The following is an 11289-nucleotide window of genomic DNA, read 5'->3' on the forward strand; positions in this document are numbered from 1 at the left end:
AAATAAATAAATAAATAAGGGAATCATTTTCTAAAGCCAGAAATTTACTGGCTGGGAGCTTCTAATCCTTCAGATTTATTATTTTATTTGTCCTCACAACAACCTAAGGTAGATACACTAAGAAATCCAGAGATCAGTGACTTGTCCGAACTCATGCAGGAAATCAATGACATAGGACAAAATCTGAGGTCTTCAAAACCAGTCCAATGTGCCTTTTCCATTAGAATGCACAACATTTACAGTTTACGTACACTCCCCTGCACTCATACTTTATGAGTATGGGCCCACTTTAATGACCAGATTTTTAGAAAGCCAAAATCACACAATTTATTCTTAATTTTGATTGATTCCTGCTCTGTTCCTTTTTCCTTTTTACTCCAGCATTTTCCTAAACTAGAGAGTTAAGCTTGGACTCAAGAAATCTCCTTTTTTCAATTGACCCATTTCACTAAAACAACAAAATGTTGAAGTCAATCAATCTTAAGACACTTTTCAGAATTTGGCACAGGACACCATAAACTCCCCTTGCCAGGGAAAACATAGAAGGCCTCATTTCTGGGAAGTGTATTGGTCTAATTTCAGTTACAGTCTCGGCTGCTAGCCATGAGGTCACAGAAAAGTAAAACGTTAGCAAACTTCAAGGAAAGTTTGACGTTTTCCAAAATAAAGGGGCCCAATTTTAGGTCACCATTGAATTCGGTCCAACCACTGCTATTTGTGCTGCTTTCCAAATGAAGTCATGCATCTCCCCAGTATGATTTTCTGTTGGGTAATTTTGAAGTTGAAATCAATATCTTGCTAAAGCTATCAACAAGAGTGAGATGGTGGTAGTGAAAGAGGCTTTCACCTGGCAGTCATTTTCATTTTAAATACCAGGTGGCTAATGAGTTTATTAATAAATTGATTATTTATCGATAATCACCCCTCATCCACCCGCCCACCCCTCAGCCATGTCCTGCCTCTGGCCTGGAATGCCCTTCCTCCTCAAATCTGACAGACAATTACACTCCCCCACTTAAAAGCAGTATTGAAGGCACATTTCTTCCAAGAGGCCTTCCCTAAGTCCTCCTCTCCTAGTCTCTCACTCCCTTCTGGGTCACCCTGACTTGCTCCCTTATTCATCCTCTCTCCCAGGCCCACACCATTTATGCACATATCTGTAATTTACTTATTTATATTAATGCCTTTCTCCCCCTCTAGAATGTAAGCTCATCGTGGCTGAAAATGGGTCTGTTGATTGTTATATTGTACGCTTCCAAGTGCTGAGTACAATGTTCTGCACACAGCAAGTGCTCAAGAAATACGATTGAATGAATAAATGAATAAATACTGTATTCAGGGAGTTTGGAACATCAGAGATCCCATAGCAGTGGAGCTAACGTTGGGATGCTTAAAGAAAGACCCCAAAAGAGTGACTTCCGTATCACCTGAGCACTTGTGTAATCACATCCACCTCTAAGCACAGAGGTATATATCTTCACACTGTTACCCCTTCCTACATCCAATTTAGTTTTGCAACCTTAGATTGTATATACTTCTTGGGGGCATGGATTATGTAGATTAATTCCATTGTACTCTCCTAATGGTTTAGCATATTATTTTGCATACTTATGATACTCGGTGAATACACCTGATTTTTTGATCTACCTATGTATAAAAACACTTACAAACCTCCCACATTTTATCCTGAAATTCTGTTCTGGGACATGGAAATCCAAAGTAAATCAGTGCAAATTACAACCATGGATTTATATAAATCAGGTTTAGGATTCTTGAAAACATACCTCTCAACTAAAAGGCAGTCATTTCACTTGAAATGCAATTAGTCATCAGGTACCTAAATCAGGATTTCATCAGTAAGAGGATTAGGTATCTAACATAGAATAACAACCACAATAATAATAATAACGGTTTTTGTTAAATACTTACTACGTGCCAAACACTGTACTGAGCGTTGAGATAGGCACAAGATAGATCCCACCTGGGGCTCACATTCTAAGTAGTAGGGAGCACAGGTATTGAATCCCCATTTTGCAGATGATGAAATCAAGTCAGAAAGAAGTTAAGTGACTTGCCCAAGGTCACAGAGCAGGTAAATGGAAGAGCTGGGATTAGAACCCAGCTCCTCTGGCTCCAGACCCATGCTTTTTCCACGAGGCCACACTGCTTCTCCATCAGAAGAAGATGGACCTAGATCTTACCTTTTAAAAATCTGTTAGGAGAGAAAGACAATAATATGAATGGTTTCTTTTCTCTATTCCCAAGTGTGAGCACTTTGAACTCTGAAGAGCATGTTTTTCCAGTCAATTTCTTTACAGCTAACATGAATCACAGGAGCAGCTAAACTAACTGTTAAGGTGTTCAGTTGCCTTCCTAACTGGGCTTGAGTCAGTAGAGAGGAGTTTCTTTGAAACAACAAGAGAATGTTTTCCAAGATACTTTTATTTTCTGTTTGTTTGGTTTTTGGCTCTTGTAATCTCCCAACAGTATAAAGAGAGCCCAGGATATGTTCAAAGTGTGTCTTACTACTACGAATAATAATATTTGTGGTATTTGTTAAGTGCTTAAAGCCCTGGATATGTTCAAAGTGTGTCCTACTACTACTACTACTACTAATATTTGTGGTATTTGTTAAGTGCTTACTACGTGCCAGGCACTATATTAAGCGCTGGGTGGATACAAGCAAATCAGGTTGGATAGTCCCTGCCCCATATGGGGCTCACGGTCTCAGTCCCCATTTTACAGATGAGGTCACTGAAGCACAGAGAAGTCACTTCTCTGAAGTCGGAGTGATTAGTGCTTCTCAAGTGCTTCTCACTTGAAGTCGGAGAAGCAGCGTGGCTCAGTGGAAAGAGCATGGGCTTTGGAGTCAGAGGTCACGGGTTCAAATCCCGGCTCCGCCAACTGTCAGATGTGTGACTTTGGGCAAGTCACTTAACTTCTCTGTGCCTCAGTTCTCTCATCTGTAAAATGGAGATTAAAACTGTGAGCCCCCGTGGGACAACCTGATCACCTTGTAACCTCCCCAGCGCTTAGAACAGTGCTTTGCACATAGTAAGCACTTAACAAATAGCATTATTATTATTATTATTATTGTTATTATTATTGCCCAAGCTCACACAGCAGACAAGTGGTGGAGCTGGGATTGGAACCCATGACCTTCTGATTCCCAGGCCCAGGCGCTGGCCACTACACCATGCTGCTTAATGTTAGCAGCTTGTTAGTGACCACCTGTTAAAGAATTTTTGCTTTCTGATTCAAATCGGTTTTTTCTTTCTTGCTGGTCTCACAGCAGCATCATGTGTGCTCTTGCATGTCTGAGGGAGAGTGGGGAGGTAGGCTCTGAGGTGAGTCACTCATGGTCACAAAATAGAAGCCCAAGTTCAAAATCAGTCACTTGTATTTATTGAGATCTTATTGTGTGCAGAGCACTGTACTAAGCAGTGGGAGAGTACAACATGACAATATAACGGACACGTTCTCTGCCCACAACCAGTTTACACAAACCTGACAGATTTATCTTCCTAAAGTAGGTCAGAATTAGAAATGCAATGGCCCCCACTAGGCACCAGTGACTTCTCTGAGGTATGAGAACAGGGCTGAGGTGGAATCAGGCTATGATATTATGATAATAACCACTGTGACATGGGTCAACTGCTTATTATGTGTCAAACACTACACTAAGCACTATGGTAAATACAAGATAATCAGATCAGGCCCACAGAGCGCTCACAGCCTAAATCGGAGGGGAAACATACATCAAATCCCCAATTTTATAGAGGAAACTGAGTCACAGAGAAGTTAAATGACTTGACCCAAATCAAACAGCATACAACTTGTGGAGCTGGGAATAGAATCCAGGTCCAAATATTCCATTATTTTTAAGAAAGAGGAGAAGAAGGAGGGGATGGAAAGGAAGAAGAGGAGGAGGAGAAAAGTAAATTCCAATAAAGCAAGAGTCACAGAGAAGTTAAATGACTTGACCCAAATCAAACAGCATACAACTTGTGGAGCTGGGAATAGAATCCAGGTCCAAATATTCCATTATTTTTAAGAAAGAGGAGAAGAAGGAGGGGATGGAAAGGAAGAAGAGGAGGAGGAGAAAAGTAAATTCCAATAAAGCAAGAAGACCCAAACATCCAGATGACTAGCCAACAATAAAATGAAGCTTTAAATAAAGCAAAATAATTTGCAGAGAAGAGTATTTTTTTAATCAAAAAGTACATACCTCTTCCTTCTCAAACCAAAATAAGAAACTATTTCTTCTTTAGAGAGGGTTTTATTAGTTTATTTTCACCAAGAGATTGGTATGTATTTTGAGATTTCAAGAAGGCAAATTCTACTTCAATTCAGGATGGAGACTGCTACATATTCTCCAACTCCACTTAGAGCATCCATCAATAGGATATCTATATCGAATAGGATAATAATAATGATAATAGGATATCTAATATCTAATAGTAGGATATCTAATTCCCTTCTTGAAAAAGGAGCCCATAGTAATAGTAGTAATAGTAATAGTGTTCGTTGAGCTCTTACTGTTGGCAGAGCACTGTACTAAGCACTGGGAAAAGGTATACAGGTGGGAATTTTCTCCCCCTGTTAAAGTGAACAGTAATAATAATAATAATAATAATAATGGTATTTATTAAGTGCTTACTATGTGCAAAGCACTGTTCTGAGCACTGGGGGAGATACAAGGTGATCAGGTTGGATACAAGGTGATCAGGTTGTCCCATTGGGGGCTCACAGTCTTCATCCCCATTTTACAGATGAGGGAACTGAGGCACAGAGAAGTGAAGTGACTTGCCCAAAGTCACACAGCTGACAGGTGGCGGAGCTGGGATGTGAACCCATGACCTCTGACTCCAAAGCCCGGGCTCTTTCCACTGAACCACGCTGCTTCTCAACAGTAGTAGTAATACAGTAGAACAGGGAGGCTTGTGTCTCTAAGCAGTTTAGAGCCATAATCAACCTGGAAGAATGGATTTAAATCATTAAGGGGGAAAGCAGGTTGAGGATTCTGGAGCCCAGGCTGGGCCCCACCAAGAAATCTCCCCTTCACGAGTCACTTTTCTGGGCAGGTGGTCCATGGGGAGAGGGTTCGGAGCACGCTCCCATCAAGGACAAACTTCCCCACTTCCTGTTATTTGTGGATCTGAAGCTGTGTGGGAACAAAGATCCAAGCAATCTGCAGTATTCGTTAAGCACCTACTCTCTGCAGAGCACTGTATTAACCACTTAGGAGAGTGCAAAAGAGTTAAACAAGATCACTGCTCTAAAAACTCACAGTTTTAGACTGTGAGCCCGCTGTTGGGTAGGGATTGTCTCTATGTGTTGCCGACTTGTACTTCCCAAGCGCTTAGTACAGTGCTCTGCACACAGTAAGCGCTCAATAAATATGATTGATTGATTGATTGATAAAGGAATTTATAATCTAGCTGGGAAGGCTGACAATACACTAAATTGTAGATAGGAAGAGGAAATAGAGAATAAAGGGATGAACCTAAGTTCTCCAGGGGCTAAGGGAGTAAGTGCCCAATGCTTGCAAGGATAGAAGAGTGTTGAAGCAGCAGTTGGAGGGATAAAGAGAAGCAGTGTAGCCATCATCATCATCATCAATCGTATTTATTGAGCGCTTACTGTGTGCAGAGCACTGTACTAAGCGCTTGGGAAGTACAAGTTGGCAACATATAGAGACAGTCCCTACCCAACGGTGGGCTCACAGTCTAAAGTAGCCTAGTGTAGCCTAGTGTAAAGAGCACAGACCTGGGCATCAGAGGACCTGTGTTGTACCCCCAGCTCCACCACATGAGAAGTGACCTTGGACAAGTCACTTCACTTCTCTGTGCCTCAGTTCCCTCATCTGCAAAATTGGGATTCCAGACTTTCTCTTCTTCCTATTTAGACTGTGAGCCCTGTGTGGGACTTGATTATCTTGTATTACCTTCATTACCCCAGTGCCGCCCCTCTCAGGATCACATCTGGAGAGTTTCCTGTTCTCTACTAGTCTTGGCTATGGGAGGGGGAGTCAAGCAGAGGCTTACCCATTCCATTCCTAGCTTGGGGAGTGGCTAGTGAGTGGAAGGCAATCTGCCATAATTCAAATCTCACCTGTGCTGGGCGGAAGTGGGATGGGAGAGAGTCGAGGGCAGAGACTAAAGTTTGCTGGGTAGAAGACGGCCACTTCTATATTTTGACCAGGAAAAGTCTGTGGATCCACTACCAGAACGATTGCAGATGGAGATGGGGCGTTCTGGCAGAGATGTGTCCGTGAAGTCTCTATGGGTCGGAGATGGCTAAACAGTTCAAGACAAGACCCCAGTGCTGAGTACAGTGTGTGGCACAAAGTAAGTGCTTAACAAACACCGCAAATATTATTTGCGGTAGGGAGATAAATGAATCGGGAAAGTCTCCTGGAGAAGATGTGATTTCCAGAGGATTTCAGAGAAATAGATCCAGAAATATATGACCTGTTTGAGCATGAGCACAGCCTTCCCTCCTGCCAATGCCATCACCAAAGAGGACAAATAACCAGCCTGTCAGTCAGTCAGTTAACTGTATTGGTTGAGTGCTTAGTGTGCACTGTACTGCACTGCAATGCACTGTACTAAAAGCTTGGGAGAGAGCACAGTGTAACAACATAACAGACATACTTCCTGCCCACAACAAGCTTACAGTCATTATAGATGTGTACATAAGTGCTGTGGGGCTGCAGGGGGGGAATGAATGAAGAAAGTAAAGCAGGTCAATGCAAAAAGGAGAGGCAGAAGAGGGAAGGAGGGCTTAGTCAGGGAAGGTGGCCTGAGCACTAGAAGATTCAGGGGGGTTCCCGAAGCCCCTGAAGCCCAGACTCCCAATATCTCTGATAATATACATTCTGAATACTCTGAGGAATTTGGGTTCTGAATTTCCCCTTCGGAGCTCAAAGCCCTTTACCACCATGGTGACAATTCATTCTAGTCATTTTCACAAGTGGAAATGTTTATACGAATTGTGAAAGTGGAAAATGGAAGCCCAGAGAAACACAGGACTTTTCATGAAAATGAAAATTTTTAAAAATGACTCCCTGCTGGGGAATGCAGTAGAAGGAGAAGATTAAGCAAAAGAATATCATCAGAGGTTTTAGTTCCCTGAAGACTGAACCCTCTGCTGTTTAGCAACATACCATATGCTTAGGAGGCATTGGTAGAAGAAGAGAAAGGAAGTAAATATTTAAGGTTCAAATGGATTAGCCATGCCCAGGCCAACTGTAACTTCACTACTTTATGGAGGTTGCTTTTCCAGAAGCTATTTAAGATGAGCTTCGTTCATAATTTGGTAAAACACAACTTCACCTTTTTAATCAATCAATCGATCAATTGTATTTATTGGGAGCTTACTGTGCACTAAGCCCTTGGGAGAATACAACAGAGTTGGTAGATGGGTTCCCTGCCCACAAAGGAAAGCTTACTTGTCTCTGCCTGTAAAATCCAAATTAACTCCAATTTATATATTCAAAGGGAAAAGGGGCAGGTTTAGTGCCACTCTTTCCTCTGAAAGTTACAGGGCACAGATGGTGGGATGATGGTATGTGAAGCTTGATTGGCAAAATGAAAGTTTCCCACTTTCTCCTTGTCAGCCAATTTTCCAGCCCCTCCTCCTGGTGTCCAGAGAAAAAAAGGTTCCAGATCTGATACCCCTGTACACAGCCAAATATGCTTTGAATAATCACTTATTTCCCAAGGATTCAAAGTTCATTTTGTGTAGGAACATGTCTACCAATTCTGTTATATTGTATTTTTACAAGCGCTTAATACAGTGCTCTGTACAGTAAGTGCTCAATAAATATGACTGATTGAAGGATTAGGTGGAAAAATTCTTCCAGATTTGAAGGCCTCTGCTGATTCTAAATTGACTCTATTGGAAGAGTTTGAAAGATGAACCTAGGATGGGAAATCTGGGCACAAATTCAGAAGCTTGCAAGAATAGTAAAGTCAGGAATGAGCATCTTTTTGTAGACTGTAAGCTCGTTGTGGGCAGGAAATGTGTTATATTGTACTCTCTCGCACTTAGTACAGTGCTCCGCGTACAGTAAGCACTCAATAAATATGATTAACTAAATAATAATAGTAGTAGAAGTAGTAATAGAATGTATTAAGTACCTACTGTGCACAGAGTACTGTACTATCACTGGGAAATAATAATTGTGGTATTTGTTAAGGGCTTACTATGTGCCAGACACTAAATAATCCTGTCCCTCAAGGAGCTCATAATCTAAGACTAAAGTGGAGATGGGTTTGATGACTGACACAGCAGGAAAGTACAACAATGAAAACTTTTACAAGATAAAGACAATAGACTGAACTGAATGCTGGAATAGGTGCAGCAATAAAAACACATATAAGATAAGGAGAATAGTCTGTATTGAGTGCTGGGGTAGATGCAAGATAATCAGGTTGGACAAGTCCCTGTTCCACATGGGGCTCGCAGTATTAGCATTGTTTATGAGCTTGGGTGTGTCTTCTATGCAGGTCCGTGACCGGTTGGACATTTGCAGGGGAAGTAGTATTGCTCAGTGGAAAGAGCCCGGGCTTTGGAGTCAGAGGTCATGGGTTCAAATCCCGGCTCCACCAACTGTCAACTGTGTGACTTTGGGCAAGTCACGTAACTTTTCTCTGCGCCTCGGTTACCTCATCTGTAAAATGGGGATTAAGACTGTGAGCCCCCTGTGGGACAACCTGATCACCTTGTAACCTCCCCAGTGCTTAGAACAGTGCTTTGCATATAGTAAGTACTTAATAAATGCCATTATTATTTGCTAGTCATCCCACCCCTAACCCCACAGCACTTGTGTACACATCTTTAAATTATTCACTATAAATTATTTCTTCACATTAATGTCTGTCTCCTCTTCGAGATTGTAAGATCATTATGGGCAGGGAATATGTCCGCTAATTCTGCTCTCCCAAGCTCTTAGTACAGTGCTCTGCACATAGTAAGCACTCAAATAAATGCCACTGGCTGATTAAATTGAAGGGAGGATTTAATCCCTATTAAAGAGATAGAGTAACTGAGGCACAGGGAAGTTACGTGACTCACCCAAGGTCTCACAGTGGGCAAGTGGTGGAGTCAGGATTAGAACCCAGGTCCTCTGGCTCCTTGTGAGGCAAAGTACAGCAGGTCAGTGGGTAAAGGGGGCTGGCAGAAGTCTGATGCTACTGTAACCATTCAAGTTGACCAGAGTCTAACAGTCACAGGTGAAGCTTACTAAACATCTGGGGCCCATAAAGCCCCATGAGAGATAAAGGAGGAAGAATAAACAATTACATTCCATTTATTCTGATGGCATTGACACCTGTCTACTTGTTTTGTTATCTGTCTCCCCCTTCTAGACTGTGAGCCCGTTGTTGGGTAGGGACTGTCTCTATATGTTGTCGACTTGTACTTCCCAAGCGCTTAGTACAGTGCTCTGCACACAGTAAGCACTCAATAAATACGATTGAATGTATTACACCCCCCTTGCTTTCTCCCCAGTTCTGCCTTTGAAGCGGACATCCACCACAGAGGCACCGTGGCCTAGTGGTAAGAGTTAGAGGGCCTGTATTCTAATTCCAGCTCTGCCACTTGCCTGCAGGGCTGACCTTGGGCAAGTCACTTAACTTATCTGTTCCTCAGCCAACTCCAAAATGGAGATTCAATGGCTATTCTCCCTGTTACTTAAATCACTCGTATTTATTGAGTGCTTACTGTGTGTAGAACACGGTAGTAAGTGCTTGGGAAAGTGCAGTGCGAATAGAGTTGATAGATATGACCCCTGCCCACAAGAAGCTTACAATCTACAGGGGGAGACAGACATTGAAAAAATTACAGATAGGGGAAATATTCACCAGGAAAGTCCTCCAATTCAATAGGCTGTGAGCCACCTTGAAAGTCTTTGAGTCTGACATTCATCCAGCATCTGCTCTGTGCTGATGACAGTGCTCTGGAGACAACCAGAAGACTTATACATGACTGTGCTTTGCTTCAGAATCAGCACATGGAGTGAACTGACAGTAAATATGCCTGATGAAAAGCTATGCATTAGCCTGCATTTGGGAGTCCTTATGTACAGTGAAAGGTTTCTTTTGCCACAGGGCGCTTAGTGCGGTAAAAAGCGTGTTATTCATTTTTTTAAGTGTTGTAAAGCACTGTACTAAGTTGGGTAGATACAAGATAATCAGGTCGGAGGCAGTCCATTTCCCACATGGGACTCAGAGGCTTAATCCACATTTTACAGATGAAGTATCAGAGGCACAAAGAAATTAAGTGATTTGACTAAGGTCACAAAGCGGACAAGTAAGTGGCAGAGACAGAATTAGAACCCAGATCCTGCAACCCTGATGTAGGTGCTCTTTCCATTAGGCCACACTCATTCCCACTGATGCACATATAGGCAACAGAAGGCCAGGATGTCCTTCAAGAATTTACAAGGGTTTGGCAACAACAGGCTATCTATCTTTATGGCAAAAACTGAAGGTCTATAAATCTGGCAAACCTGCGGATATGGCTGTGTTACTTGAACCTTCCTTGGAGAGGTTTCTTGAGCAGTTTCAGGAGGACCACTTGTAAACCATTCTCAATAATAAATGTCAAGAATAGAACCGAGTTAGAAGACACAATCTCTGCCCTCAAGGAGTTTAAAATCGAGCTGATTTCTTTCTTTATATAACACAGTCCCCCTTACCTTTTACATACGTCCCATTCCAGAAACCCCTGAACACTTGTAGCTTCAGTACTGAGACGATGACATGACAAATTCAGGTCTGGAAGAGTTTTAAGGACTGAAAATAGTTCTTAGTTGCTGGTTGTGCCCATTTTATACATTCCTCAATCATATAATAATAATAATGACATTTATTAAGTGCTTACTATGTTCAAAGCACTGTTCTAAGCTCAGGATAATGATGGCATTTATTAAGCGCTTACTATGTGCAAAGCGCCGGGGAGGTTACAAGGTGATCAGCTTGTCCCACGGGGGGCTCGCAGTCTTAATCTCCATTTTACAGATGAGGTAACTATATAGCACCACAATACTGGGAATATGTCAATATCATCAGATACTTCCGTAGTTCTTCATTTCACTTACTGGCAAAGATACAACCTAAATTAGCACTAAAGAGTAGGGTCCTCAAAGGTCATTTCAGAGCCCTTTTCTTCTCCATCATTAGTAGAGGTAGATGCCATGAATCATGCTTCTTGGTTGATTATGACAGGAATCCACATCCAAGTCCAACTATAGACAAATTTCCAAGACCCTAACTCTTAGAT

At 42.0% G+C, this 11289-nt stretch overlaps 1 non-coding gene across 1 annotated transcript; it reads left to right on the forward strand.

Moving 5' to 3' along the window:
• The first annotated feature begins 5966 nt into the window (after positions 1-5966).
• Positions 5967-6104, forward strand: LOC119944228. Its single transcript, XR_005455726.1, has one exon. It is a non-coding gene; the product is annotated as a small nucleolar RNA SNORA7 (small nucleolar RNA).
• Positions 6105-11289: the final 5185 nt, after the last annotated feature.

The sequence above is a fragment of the Tachyglossus aculeatus genome, chromosome 22, assembly GCF_015852505.1.
Source record: "Tachyglossus aculeatus isolate mTacAcu1 chromosome 22, mTacAcu1.pri, whole genome shotgun sequence".
Lineage (NCBI taxonomy): Eukaryota > Metazoa > Chordata > Mammalia > Monotremata > Tachyglossidae > Tachyglossus > Tachyglossus aculeatus.